Below are 13,118 nucleotides of genomic sequence, written 5' to 3'. Positions count from 1 at the left end.
GTTGTGTAATGAAACAGTTACAGTGTTTTTAAAGTATTATTAGTTTTTTAAAAAGTGTTTTCTTAAAAGGAGTATAGAAGAATATCAGGTGGGAACAAAAAAAAAATCCTCAATTTCTTGTGATTTTCAGTGAAATAACACAAGGGCAGGGCCAACTAAAATAGACCGAAAGAATACGCATCTTACTATTTGAAGATGGGGCTCAATTGTAGGAATGGATTAACTTAAAGGGGCTAGTCTATATACACATGAATAATTTACCCTGATAACTTCTGGTTGTCTGGACTTGAAAAGTGCTACGAGCCTGCACTCATTGAAAAGATGTGAGATGATACAGAATTCAAAGAGTTGTCAGTACATGAGGAGATTATGTACTAAGGAACCAAAGACTCATTTAGTGAATGTATAATGTATATCAGAATCGAAGTATTCCTCCTACCTTCTTCACCATCATCAAAATACTATTATATTTTAAATGGTATTTTGAAGAAGAAAGATACTTTTTCTCAGGAAAGAAGGTCAATTTCAAGAAAACAAAAATTGAATGAACTTTGGTCAATGAAAATACTTTATATTGTTATATATTTATTAATATAAATGTATTTTAGAGTATGTGGCAGATATTAAAAATGTCCGTATGTATATAAGATCATATTTAAGTAATTTGAGTTTCAGATGTATTTATGTGTTTGTGTGTGTGTGTGTGTGTGTGTGCTCAGTTGCTTCAGTCATGTCTGGCTTTTTGCTACCCCATGGATGGTAGCCTACCAGCTTCCTCTGTTCATGGGATTTTACAGGCAAGCATACTGGAGTCGATTGTCATTTTCTCCTCCAGGGATTTATATGTGTACATTGTTGCAAACCATTGGTATCTAAGGTGTTTTTTTACATTTGGAAACAACAAAGACAGAGGAAACTTCTCTGTACCCCTCTAAAGGAGCTTTAGGCGGTACACTTCCAGGAAAGTATTTGGAAAAAAGTAATATTATAAATTAGAGTTTAAGTGATTCAGTATTTAAGGTGGAGAGCAGTGAAAATTCCTTTGAAATCAGTTTTACCTTTCTTCCAGTAGCAGCATTGATTTGGGGCAGGTATTTTGAACCATCTTAAAAACTAGGTGTGAATATTTAATATAGTTTAATAAATTTTGTATATTTTTAATGCTTTAAGAATAAATAAGATGCTGTTCTTATGAGACTATAAATTCACATTTTATTATTTGTAGACTTAATTCTCATGTAAAACACAAAATATTAAACTCCATGGTTCATTTGGATTAAATATAAGTTTTCAATTTCTGCAAGGTATCATAGTGAGGATTAGGAGGTGAAGAAAATGGAGAAATGTAAAGTATCTTTGAAGGGCTCTTGAGAAAAAGGATGATTCCAAGGAGCTGAGCTTATCCTATTAGAAATCTGAGTGGAGGGAAATAATTTTGAACTTTGTCAAAATAAATTTGACAAATCCCATCATTGTTGCTTTATCCTTTCTTTTACCTCCTACCTCCCTTTTCTCATATCATTCAGTCATTTCTTGTAGTAAGTTTTTAGGATGATTAATTTTTTAAAGCTGCAAACATAAGATAATTACCAGGATTTCAACCAAGATGGCTTTAATTAAAATAGAGTTTACATTTCTCATCACCTCAAGGCTGTATTTCCTGACTTTTTTGCTTCTCCTCTCCTACAATCCCCCAACCAGATATACATAGACTAGCTTTGAACAGAGGTGATCCAATTAGCTGAGATTTTTTTCTTGTGACCTAACAAAGAGAGAGGGCTTTCCTGGTGCCTCAGTGGTAAAGAATTCACCTGCCAACGCAGGAGAATTGGGTTTGATCCCTGGGTTGGGAAGATCGCCTGGATAAAGAAATGGCAACCCACTCTAGTATTCTTGCCTGGAAAATCCTATGGACAGAGAAGCCTGGTGGGCTACAGTTCACAGGTTGCAAAAGAGATGAAAAGACTTAGTGACTAGATAACAACAAAGGAGAGAGGCTAAAAATAGAAAGGGCACTGTGGGTATAGTTTTCGTATGGTTATTTCTGGAGTTCAACTTAAAAAAAAAAACTCAAAAGACTTGTAGTCAGATTAGTCAGATTTTGTCTAATAATTTAAGTAAAAGTCATAGTAATCATATATGCCTAAAGTAATTTTTTTCCAGACTTGAGAATTTCTATACAATAATTTAGGCTATGGCGTTTGTCGTTTCTTTGGTCACTGGTCTCAAGCTTTGTTATGGGCCATCTCCCTTCCAACTGTGGAAACTTCTTATTAAAGAAATGTAGCAGGATACCATGACTAAGATAAGTCAAATAAAATTAACATGGCATCCAGAATGCTTGCATTGTCTTTTAATTATTGCAGAAACTGTCTGCCACTTACGCTGAATGTTGAGGCAGCTAAACGTTTATTTAGTTTACCCTAAAAACAAGCAAATAGGATCAGTGACAGTGGCTTCGTTTAGGAACTTTAATTTCCATATTTTGGAACTGCTTATTTGTTACATGATCTAAGACAGAAAGTTATACCTCATGGCCATGGAAGGTTTCTTAGTAAGGTGTGCAGAAGGTGGTCTGTGAGATAAGAAAGGTGGGATATTGTTTTGCACATCCATAATGAACAGACCACACCAAAGGTGTGTGAGAACCGATTAGAATCTTACCCACGTATATCTACTACCTAGGTTAGAGCAGGAAAACACTGTGAAGGAAAACTGTTATCGTTTCAGAAACTGAAAGCATTTTATTCTAGTTTTTTTTTTTTTCTTTCTTAAAAATAAAGCCACCTTTTTCCTTTCCCCAAAATCGGCATTGTATAAGAAGACCTTGTTTTGCATGTTAATGATCGGTGAAAAACATCAACAGCAACACAGAGATAGAACTGCTTTTTCAGATTCCCACGTCTTTTTAGAAATTTGCTAGCAAATTCCCTTTTTATAAAATTTGTCTCTGTTCGTGGTTTCTAATAGCAAGATCCAAAATTATTTTATTGTCTAGTATAAAAGATGATTATTGCTTAGCTCCATGCTTCAGTTAATAATAACAACAATATCTTAATTTGGTATAACACTTGCTTTTGCAGAGATTTAATTGGCCAAATTTCATAAAACTCTGAGGTGAGTAGGAATTATCCTTATTTTTGCAAAGTAGCAGGACTCAAACTGAGGGATTTAGTATAAATTTAGTGCTTTTTCCATAACACCAATCTATCCTCTTTCAGAGAGTATTGTAGGTCTCTTTCTCTTGTTGTTTGATCACTACCTCAGTCTCTACTTGGTTGCTGTACAAATATTTTTGAAAAGTTTAAGCAGAGTAAGTCAGGGAGGAGATTGTGGAGAGCCATCTACCACTTTATTTCCTCATGTTCCTGGATCATTTGCTCCTCCCTGGCATTTTCCTATCCCCTTATTTCCAAACTCCACATGCTATGTTTCAGCTGAAATTTTTTGAATTGCATAGATTTTTAGGAAACAAACAAAAAGAATCATGAAATCATCTCTTTGTGGTATTTTAAAATGGAGAGAAATTTGTTTCAAACTGAGCATAGCCCAGACCAAAGCTCCTTCAGTGAGAACATCTGTGATTTTAAGGACAAGTAGGTCTAAGTGCATTATCTTTAAAAATATTATTCCAGGCTAATCTTGACATAGAGCAGGTAAATAAAAAAGATGAGCTGTGAAAATCCACAAATAGGGCTTGAATGCCATTTTCCATGACAACGGGAGCTGCCCCATGAAAGCATTAATGCCAGGAATGTAAGGAATTTAAAATTGTGCCTTCTCAGTTTCACAGTTGTGTGCTCATGTTAATTAGAGATATACTGACATTTGGAGTATCTACATTAATACATACAGCTACTATACATTTGTGAACTGTGGCCAGAAATCTACTTTAATTGAAAGCAGTTTGCTAATTTGAATGTGTATATCCATTACATTTTAAGCTTTTAAATTTTATATACTGGTGCCCTTAGATACTTGCTCTTTCTATTCTCTCCACTTTCTGTTTCTAATTTATACCTGAAAGGACAGCCTGGTCTATTTTTAATCTCCTAGTGGTGTTTTCGAGCAATATTGATGGAATTTTGAGAAAAAAAGGTTTTTAAATAGTGTCCTTATATTTGCTGTACTTTGAATCTCTTTTCACTCTCTGACTCTCTAAATTGTTGGTTTTTCTTGCAAACTTTTAAGGTGGCCTGCCACCGAAATAAGGTAGGATTTAGGTTTATGGAATTTGCTTCACTGGCTATATTTAAGTACTAAAGAACTACTCTTCATGGTCATACTATGGTTTTAGCCAGAAGAGCCCAGTTTTAGAGACGCTGATGAGATGAACAGTGAAGAGGCATTCTGATTTTTCTAGTACAGCTGAGTTTCATCCTTCCTCTTGATGTCAAGCCGTGTATCTTAATTTTTGATTTGCAAACATGTTCACAATAGCTTGATGACTTCTTGAATCATCTTTAGCCATAGAGTTTCAGTTTGTCTATCTTAAAGGAAAACTTTGCATCTGTTTTTTTTGAAAGTTTGTGTTTCTTAACAACCTGCCTGTCAGGATTTTTAACCCCATTGTTTTGTCCTTTTTGTCTAATGAAACTCCCACACTTACTTTTTGGACGAATCCCTGTGTATTTATTACACAAGACCACTTAGAAAGAAACTTCCTTTTTGTATCACCAGAATAAACTGCTCTAAAAATTTGTAATACTCTGGACTTATTTCATTAAACCATTTTACTGGCACCATTAAACTACTAAGACCTGGGACCATTAAAACTTACTCAGTACTACTATTATTATTATTATTATGGCCTATTTTACCCTTTATTAATTTTTTTTACTGTACTAAGTTCCTCTGCTCTTTATTTTTCCATGTTACTTACTACATATTGTGCCATCACAGCACATTTGGTAATTTCGAGTTAATTGCTCAATTATCAGTGATAGTCATGAAGCTCTGGAAACATGTGCAGTGGAGGATTTTAAAAATTTCAAAATAAGTTGGTGTGTCATAATCTTAAATGTGAAACATGCCAATATCTGCAGTCATAAAAATACACTGCCTGAGCTAGGCATTTCAGGGAAGGCAAAAACCTACTCTTAAAATCAGGGCTTTTGTCTGGCACTGAAGTGTTTCATCTTTGCTAATTTCAAACAACGTATCTAAATTTGATCTTGGTTTCCTTTTCAACTCTAAAAACTTGGTTGTGATAATAAGGGAAAAGGGAAGTAAAATTGTATTGATTCTGTTTGAATGTTTTAGTGGAACCTCACAATCACGATATTTGCTGTCAAGTGGAATTTGGGGTGAGGTGGATCCATACTGGATGTCAGTCAAGGAAGCTGACTTACTAAAGAAGCAGAGTGGTCTCTTTATAATGTTTCTGCACTCATTAAGGCAATCCTCTAATCAGAGGACAGTGTTTCAGTGAAGATAATATGTCGATGATTTATTTACATTGAGAGACCTCATGAGAACAATGACACTTCGGGGACTTTTTCTGTGTCTTACACAGTAATATTCTCAGATGCCTTCAAGATAATTTTACATTATGGCAAAATAATTATTGTAACTCTTTTGGCAACTAGGCAAACTATCATTAAATTTTGCATTAGTATTCAGTTTAGGGTTTGCTCTAAACTAATATAGTGCCAACAGCTCTTTTTTAGATGCTATTATGGTTCTTTCACATTTTTATAGAACTGTAGTAAAGCTGAATTTACTGGCTACATTTGAAGGTGGAGTAGAGCTGCACAAGAGTCAACATTAAAGTGATTCAGTGCCCAATGGAGAAAAATTCTTCTTAACTTGAGATTGGAAACAATGTGGGGCTTGAGGGCAGTTTGCTAAGAACAGCTAATAAATTTGAATATTCCTCCCAAAAGCTGCTTTCTGAACTTTATAACCAAGAAGATAGGCTTTATCGTCTTCCAGTATTCTTGCATACACTTTGTTAATATTTAAAGGAATTAAGTACATTATGGAGAAGGGGAAATAAAGCCATAATTTGAACTGAGTGGTGGTCTCAAATACAGGGAAGCAAGGGAGTGTCCATAAAAGTACTAATTATGCACAGATTCCTACTAGCTATTATTTTGTAATACAATAATCTTTAAGATGAGAAATATTGTCATGTTTATAATTCAGGAAAAAATAAAACCACCGATTTATTCAAGCATTTAGAAATATTTTAGCAACTACTCAGTTTGTAAAGATTGAATAATCAACAAAATCTAGAGCATTTTGTTGTACGTTTGTCTCTATATATAACTTTCAGCACATAGTTTTATCTGAAATACATATTTTATGTTATCATGGAGTATGGGTATAAATGCTTGTCATTTCACCAAATTTTTGCTAGTGCCAAAGATTAAAATGGAGTGAAATATTTCCAGTAAAGATAAAAGCATTTTCTGCATTCTCTTTCTCCCTTCCTTCATCTCTCTTTTCCTTTTGCCCTGTTCTCTGCCTCTCTCTCTTCATATTTCTTACTGGAGTTTTTCAAAGACGCAAGGCAATTATTATGTAAGAAGGTTAATTTCCTAAGCATTATCTCTCATCAATGACTGGCAAAAAAGACTTACCCTTAATGTTTAATCAGTCAAAAAGTCTATCCACATGATAAAATTCTTGTTTGTATTATTATTTGCTTAGCAGGTACTTTCAAGAGGAAAAAAGATGATCACTAACCTAAGGATTTAAAAATTGATTTGTTATGGAGAGTTTATGTGGGTTTTCTTTGAATACAGACTTACTGGAGTTAGTTCTTTCTCTTTCTTTTCAACTCACACAGTTTTATATAAGCTTAAGTGAATGAATTCATTAATAAAAGCAGATTTTCTATATTTATTTCACCTTTGGGCTCTTTTATACCTTTGGAAAGCACAAATACAACAAAATGGTATGTTGGACACTTAATTATTATTTTTACCTTTTTGACCCACCTATGGTAGATAATTAAGCATTAGCATCAATGGACTCCAAGTCTGTACCCCTATAACTGACTACATTAGTCAGATTGTAGATTATTTTTTCTTAAAGCTATGGCAGCTGGTAACAAGCCTATGACTTGGTTTCAGTTATTACCACTTGTGTTCTGAGTTTCACTGACCGTCGTGTAGAAGAAATACAGATGTTGTTCTCTTGTGAATGTGATTTTTCTTCCAATTATTACATATATATGGCATCATCAATTATAATGGGTTAAGGTGAGATTGTTGCACATAATTTGATACCTGATATAGCAAGTATCAAGTGCATACTCATTGAATGGTTGACAACTTTAGGAGATTCTGGGCTTTGACCCTCATAGTGGCAGTGTGTGGAGCTGCTGTTGATTTTGTGACTAATTACAAGAATTTTTTCTTGGACTTGCAGTCACAGAATAGATAGCTGCGAGGCAATATCTGGGGGAAGGCTGAGAAAGTAAAGCATGGAAAATGTGGGTATAAACTAGAGAGCTGAGTTTCAAAAAACTTTGAGGGTCTGGACCTTTCTGAGGAGAAGATATGGTTGAACAAATGGGAGAAATACCCTTCCCTCCAATTTTACTGCAGTAATTGAGAAGAAGAGAAAAAAGGAGAGAAATTAGTGAAATAGGAACTGACTGAAATAGATTTTTATAAAATCATAAAATGGATTTGAGGACTGATTTTTCAAGATGCAGAAATATTTGTTTGGATCTGACAATAGTAATTTAAAAGGGGTTCTGTAGTTCCCTGCCCCCCGTAATTATTTCAGTTTTATTGACTTCAGTTCAGTGCATTCTAAGGACAACAGTAGGAATTTTAGGAAATAGCTACCTCCCTGGGGCGGGGGGAGGGGAGAAGGCAGAAACAATGAGAACAGTTTTGCTTTATCTGGGTAAAGAGTACTATAGATATATATGAAAATAACCATTTATGTATCACTCTTCTTATTTTACACGGGAGACCTTTAGAAAGGTTTCATGGTAACCATGACCAAGTAGCATCCCTATGTCTTCCAGGACAAAGAATCACATGAAGTAGGTTTCAATTATGGTATATAATGTTTTTAGTTTTGGACAGTGGCAAACTCTTTGAAATCACACTTCCATACAGTGACTTTTAGTGTGATGCATCTTCCTTTCCTTTCTCCTTCTACATCCCTTTCCTCTCTTCCTTTCTTTCCCTCCATCCTTTCTATCCTTTCTTTCAATTAGAGATAGTTTCTTTTCAATTAGTATGTATGCTGCTTGCCCACCTGTAAAATAATACATAACATGTGTTCCTTAAGCTGTATGCAAGGTCACCTTTTTGATTGAGGACTAAAGAATCCTCAGTGGATTTCTTATATGAACTAAGAGCACTCTCATTTATTGTATACAATTAAAGAAACTGAGGAACTGTTGGAATTAGTTTTACTATTGTGAAGTGATGATCATTCAAAAGAAATTATAATCTTTTATTGACTCAGCAGTTTACTAAACCTGAAGTGAAATTTGTCAGATTTTAAGGCATGTTGAGTGTTTGCTTACTAAGAACAAGATAAAGGAATATCACGGTCTAAAAGGAGAACTTTTAAGTTTTCAGAAAGTCTTCCTGCAGCGAGATACTCTGTGCAATTGTGTACTTACAACCTGAAGGGAAGTCCTTAGTTGTGTTTTTCTGGCGAGTCTTTCACATAAGATGCATTCGTCTCAGTTCTTGCTATGGGTTGTTTCTTGAGAATAGTTTGATTTAAGGTTAGAGGGGGTTAATTATCCCATGCAACCGAAAGGAAACATTTACAAATTATCTCAAGGATACTAAACAGGAGATGAAATCCAGATATTCCTGGAAGAAAGTTGTGGATCGACCGAAGTGATGATTATAGAGAGCACTGACAGAGTAACACGCCGTGCATTAGTCTGTAGTGTCTGGAGTGAGCAGACTGACACCGTCCCCCAGCAGCACCTGCCAGTGCTCTAACATTTCCCAGTTTCTCTGTCAAGAGAGGAAGGGGAAGGAATCAAGTGTCTATATTTGGTAGAGTTTCCCTGGTGGCTCAGAGGTTAAAGTGTCTGCCTGCAAAGTGGGAGATCTGGGTTCGATCCCTGGGTTGGGAAGATCCCCGGGAGGAGGAAATGGCAACCCACTCCAATATTCTTGCCTTGAGAATCCCATGGACAGAGAGGAGCCTGGTAGGCTACAGTCCACGGGGTCGCAAGAGTCGAGCACGACTGAGCGACTTCACTTTCACTTTCTTTCACTAGGTTAAAAACGGCTGTGTGTTGTTGAACACCTGTGTTTTCTAGGCATTGGGCAAGGCACTTCTACCTGTTATCTTTAATCCTTTTAACAAATCCCTCAAACCCCTGGTACTTTTCTCTAAATTCTGATGTATTTTTTTACCTTCATAGTAGTTATCTTGTTTTTGTATGTTTATTAATGTTTATAGTTTTCTTCACTAAACTATGAGCCCTGTCAGGGCAGATACCATGACTATTTTGTTCAAACCTGTACACTCAGTTTCTAGCACAATGTGTGACACATACTAAGTTCCTAGTAGATATTTGTTGAATAAATAAACAAATGAGCGACAACAACAAAAGATAAGGGAAAGATGGAAGGAATGAAAGGCAGAAAAAGGCAGAGCTGGGATTCAAACACAGTTCGTTTGATTTCAGATTACATCTCTTCCCACTGTAGAACATCAGCATGGTTTTACTTTATCTGGAATATTATTCTTGATTATATCCTTAACTGATAAAATTTTCCTAAGTTCTTAGAGCACTTCAAACCTGTTTACATCTTATTCTGAGACCTCTTACATCTTACCCTGAGACTGAATGCCATGAAAAAGGCTGTCCCATTTTTTTTATCATTCTGTTCTCTCCAGAAATATAGGTTTCATAGTCTAGATTTTTTGGTTTCTGTTCCTCCTATACAAAGAGAATGCGCTTCTTTCTCTTCTGAGACTGATCCTTAATTTCGATCCTTGTGCTAGAGTAATTGTTACATGCCTTGCTGAGTTTTTTTACTTGAGAAGACTTGTGTCACTCTAATTAGAGATAGCTTGTGGGAGGAGTCAGGCCAACCCAAGGAGCTCCTATCCTGGCAGGTGCCAGGCACTGGGGCTTGGTTTGGTCATTCAGCAGTGACCTCTTTCCACTTAGTTCAGTTTTATTGCTTGAATTTTTCCTTTACAAATATCATTGTCAAGAAGTTTTTTTTTGTTTAAACATTGGTATTTGCATGACACTATCAACTATTTCATTTCCTTTTATTCCTAGTGTCATCTTTTAAAAAGCCTTATTATGTCCTTCCATCTGTTTTCCAGGATGGGAGGAAATGTAAGAATGTAGAGAGTAAATGCAAGATTCACCTAATCTCTTTCCACCTCATGTGAAAGGTGTCATTGTAGTTAGGCTTTCAGCGATGCTATGTAACCTTGAAAGTATACATTTTTAAGGCTGTATAGATGTGGTTAGTTCAAACAGGAATGATGTATCTCCCAGGTATATTGAATGGTATTTAAATCTTGATGTCAACTTAAAGAGCCCTATATAAATTCCCAAGGAGGGTATAAGAAACAGATTTCTGTGATGTGAAGCTTCTTGGAAGCTCTGACCATCTGAGAATCTATCATTTGAAGCAGTCTGGCCTACTTACAAGTTAGCATCTTGTAGTTAAGTATCTTGTTAGTAAAGAGTGATCTGGAGAAGGCAATGGCACCCCAATCCAGTACTCCTGCCTGGAAAATCCCATGGACGGAGGAGCCTGGTGGGCTGCAGTCCATGGGGTCGCTAAGAGTCGGACACGACTGAGCAACTTCACTTTCACTTTTCACTTTCATGCATTGGAGAAGGAAATGGCAACCCACTCCACTGTTCTTGCCTGGAGAATCCCAGGGATGGGGCATCCTGGTGGGCTGCCGTCTATGGGGTCGCACAGAGTCAGACACGACTGAAGTGACTCAGCAGCAGCAAAGAGTGATCTGAGCCATTAGAGTCTTCACATTAGATGGTATAACAGTGGTCAATGTGATGTCCAAGTTGCCCTCTGAAAACTCTTTAAAGGAGATCAAACCAGTCAATCCTAAGAGAAATCAACCCTGAATATTCACTGGAAGGACTGATGCTGAAGCTGAAGCTCCAGTCCTTTGGACACCTGATGCGAAGAGCTGACTCATTGGAAAAGACCCTGTTGCTGGGAAAGACTAGGGGCAGGAGGAGAAGGGGGCAACAGAGGATGAGATGGTTGGATGGCATCACGGACTCAATGGACATGAGTTTGAGAAAACTCCAGGAGACAGTAAAGTACAGGAAGTCTGGTGTGTTGCAGTTCATGGGGTTGCAAAGAGTTAGACACAACTGAGCAACTGAACAGAAGCAAATCTGTTTTGCACTTATGGTAAATCCTTTTCTTGGTAGCAAATATTTTCTTCCAAGGAGAGTGTTTAGCTTCTCTTGGAAATTAATTCTACTCCATAAATATATACTGGGTACTGAGTGTATTCAAAACAGAACATTAGATGCTGCATTGGAAACAAATGCAAATGTATGGAGTTTCTGCTATCAAGAACCTTAGAATCTAGACATAATTATTGAACGTTCTTATTCTTTTTTTGTGTCCCTGTGTCTAAATCGGTGTGTGGCTCAAAGGAATTAATAAATGTTAAGTAAGTTGCACTGATTATTGCAGAGAAGACAAACAGAGGAGATATGTTATTCTCTATGCCTTAATAAAAACAAATTGTCCTCTAGGGAGTTTGAAAGAATTGAAGATAATCCCTTTAAGAAAAAGGACCTTAACTTAGGAAGCAGACTTTCTGATAGTCTTTGAACGTTGAATTGAATTTTATCAGTGGAATAGGGGATGAAGAGACAGGTGCATCTTGTTAGTGAGAGAACTGGCACAAACATGGGTAGGGGAGAGATGGAAGGAAACAGGGAAGTATGGGATAGGGAATAATGAGAAATCCAGTTTGACTGAGGTAAAGGGTATGCATAAGCTAGAAAATTTAGTGTGATTATATCATTGTGGCACATAATGGTAAGCTAAGGCATTTGGTAGATTTGAGAGAGCCATCAATCCAAATAGCTGAGGGGTATGGCAAGAGCTTTGCTTTTGAGAAGTTAGTTCAGCCAGCAGTTTGTAGAGTTGATTAAAGGGGGAAAGAAAAGACTTTAACTAGGGAAACACCTTGTTAGATAGTTTAGGCAGGAGGTAAGAGGTTTAAACAAGAGTAGGTATTTTGAGAACAGAATGTTAGAAATAGAAGAGACTTTGTTAATGTGGTGTTAGTAAGATGGCTGGGTTATATCTGATGGGGGGAGCATGAGGAAAAGAAAGGAGTCAAAATTACTCATTGCTTTTCCCTGTTCCCTGTTCTCAGCACTGAATTTTTGAAAAGGCAGAGGGAAAATATCATGCTAATGATCTCATGTCAATGCTCAAATCCCTTGCATCTCATTGGTTAGATCCCCACTGAAAATTGAGGATACTTTTTCTTCCCATGGAGGCCTGGAAGGAAGATGTATTTTTTAAATGAATGAGAATATACTTGAAATCACTTGGTAATTTAAAGGCATAGCCTAAACACAGAAGATGTTAATACTAGGGACTCAAGTATACAGGCAGGGCCTTGTTGATTTCAGGGACATAAAGTAAAACTTGGCTACCATGAGTGAGAAGAGTGAAGATACTGAGAATTATGGCATTCCTATCAGGTGGCTTTCACATAGAGATTAATACATGACATCTGTGAGGAATAAAACAGGTGTGCACAGAGTCTGGTTACTTTTAAAACTCTCTCAAATAAAATGATGACTACAACTCCCTTGTTATATTGCTACATTCTGTCCTCCACAGAAGGTGTAGTCAAAGGAAATATTATGCTTTGGGTATAGGTCCTTTCTACTTGTCTCTTTCAAGGGAAAAGGAAAGAGTGCAGGAAAATACATTCATGACTAAGAAAAGAGACTGAAATAAGATTTTTAAAATAAACTTTTTCAAGAAAATGGAATAAAGTCAAGCTGATTTTGAAAAGGATTCTATCATTCTCATTGTCTTGTATTCAGACTAACACTAACATGCATTAATTCATTTATTCATTCACTCAATAAGTATATGAATTCAGGATTCTTCTGGATATGAGGTGGAATTTAAAATGGT

The 13,118-nt window shown here is 36.2% G+C and overlaps 1 protein-coding gene across 8 annotated transcripts in view; it reads left to right on the top strand.

Moving 5' to 3' along the window:
* Window positions 1–13,118, top strand: part of SOX6 (SRY-box 6) — a 723,815-nt gene that overhangs the window by 152,638 nt on the left and 558,059 nt on the right. The gene's annotated exons all lie outside the window — the stretch shown is intronic.

The sequence above is a fragment of the Bos indicus x Bos taurus genome, chromosome 15 (assembly GCF_003369695.1).
Source record: "Bos indicus x Bos taurus breed Angus x Brahman F1 hybrid chromosome 15, Bos_hybrid_MaternalHap_v2.0, whole genome shotgun sequence".
Taxonomy (NCBI): Eukaryota; Metazoa; Chordata; class Mammalia; order Artiodactyla; family Bovidae; genus Bos; species Bos indicus x Bos taurus.
Note: the sequence above shows the minus strand (reverse complement) of the source record. Positions and strands in the feature narration are given on the sequence as shown.